Source organism: Gymnoscopelus braueri (assembly GCF_963280865.1).
Source record: "Gymnoscopelus braueri genome assembly, chromosome: 13".
Taxonomy (NCBI): domain Eukaryota; kingdom Metazoa; phylum Chordata; class Actinopteri; order Myctophiformes; family Myctophidae; genus Gymnoscopelus; species Gymnoscopelus braueri.
Window position 1 is genome coordinate 2,236,109 of NC_137615.1, and position 2,330 is coordinate 2,238,438.

Consider the following 2,330-nt stretch of genomic DNA (forward strand, 5'->3'; position numbering starts at 1 on the left):
TGAGGAACATATTGTTGAGGCTGTAGACTTTAAAACACATCAAATGTGTTCTTACACGTGACGACAAATACCTTCCACCTGCTTTTAAAATGTGTCTAACATCCTATAAAGTTTATAAAGAAACTTCAAGTTTAAAACTGCACTATGTATAACTTTCTTCTTCTACCCCAGATTTTAACCCTGTTTCCTGTGTAAGTGCTGACATTTTCACAATTTAGTTAATAGCCTGCTTGCTCAGGGGAGAAATTGAATCTTGACCATCAGGTCAAAATCCGTGTCAGATCCTGTGTCTAGGTGAGACATGACCTTTGACACCATCTAAATAAATACAACCACCCCAATTATATAAGTTATATTGTATTAACATACTCTACCATACACATTGTATAAGTTATGTTGTATTAACACACTCTACCATACAGATTATATAAGTTATATTGTATTAACATACTCTACCATACAGATTGTATAAGTTATATTGTATTAACATACTCTACCATACACATTGTATAAGTTATATATTAACATACTCTACCATACACATTAGTTATATTGTATTAACATACTCTACCATACACATTGTATAAGTTATATATTAACATACTCTACCATACACATTGTATAAGTTATATATTAACATACTCTACCATACACATGTATAAGTTATGTTGTATTAACATACTCTACCATACACATTGTATAAGTTATATTGTATTAACATACTCTACCATACACATTGTATAAGTTATATATTAACATACTCTACCATACAGATTGTATAAGTTATATATTAACATACTCTACCATACACATTGTATAAGTTATATATTAACATACTCTACCATACAGATTGTATAAGTTATATTGTATTAACATACTCTACCATATAGATTGTATAAGTTATATATTAACATACTCCATACACATTGTATAAGTTATGTTGTATTAACATACTCTACCAGATTGTATAAGTTATATATTAACATACTCTACCATACACATTGTATAAGTTATGTTGTATTAACATACTCTACCAGATTGTATAAGTTATATTGTATTTTGTAGGTACAAATTTACATTTTATTCTATTAAATAAAGTTATAGTGCAGATTTAAGTCAAGTTCATGCCTAATAGTCTATGAATGGAATAAAATCAAGGATATACCATAAGTAACAGTTTTTTAAAGTTACTTTCTCATAATTAAACAAAGCAATATCCCACCTTTGTGAGTCATTTAGCTATTCAAAACCCAAGTAATGTTATTTAACCCAGACTTAGCTGTATGAGTTCACATGCTGTGATCTAAATATCTTCTATATTTAGACGTTCTATAATGTTGTGTGTATTAAACCCTGATTAGATATGTCACACGGATGTAATTAGAATATTTATACTGTGGCAAAGTTCATGTTTCATTTGTGTTGTTAAAATTATCAGCAATCTAGAAGTGCTGACAGTAGGGGGGGGGTACACATTAAGTTATTTTAGCAACAATCCTTACACAAGTGGTGTGTGTGTGTGAGTGTGTGTGTGTGTGTGTGTGTGTGTGTGTGTGTGTGTGTGTGTGTGTGTGTGTGTGTGTGTGTGTGTGTGTGTGTGTGTGTGTGTGTGTGTGTGTGTGTGTGTGTGTGTGTGTGTGTGTTGAAGTGTGTAAGTGATGTTTTTTGTGCACTATTATTGAAATAACCCCAAAACACTTTGTTTTTACTTGCTGAGGTTTAGAAAAGCAAAGCAGTCTCTCTCTCTCTCTCTCTCTCTCTCTCTCTCTCTCTCTCTCTCTCTCTCTCTCTCTCTCTCTCTCTCTCTCTCTCTCTCTCTCTCTCTCTCTCTCTCTCTCTCTCTCCCCCCCTCTTATCGCTGTGAATCTGACCAGTGTAAAATATGATTCTTTCTTATCTGATTGACATGAGGATGGATGATCATGGCATCCTACAGGATGGATGGACATCCTACATATAATTATATAGATACAACAATGTTTTCTTTCCTCTCGCTCTCTTGAACCCCATTTATACATCGTCGTACGACGGTGGCACACGTCCCCCCCCAACAAATCTACAAGCTCACCCTGCATACACATAGCCAACCATATTAAAGTTTATAATTATTTATAAATTATTAAACTGAAAATCTCTCACTGTTGTTTATAATAATTCTAGATGCCTAGCCCTAGAGGACTTGATTGAACTATAAAATACCACTTTGCGTCGTAATCCAACCTCCTGTGTCAAATGTAACTCTTTAAAAAACAAATAAATAAACAAACAAACAAACTACTTCCGCTCATCAGTCTCGTCGTCATGACAACAGCAGGACACTGATTGGATAT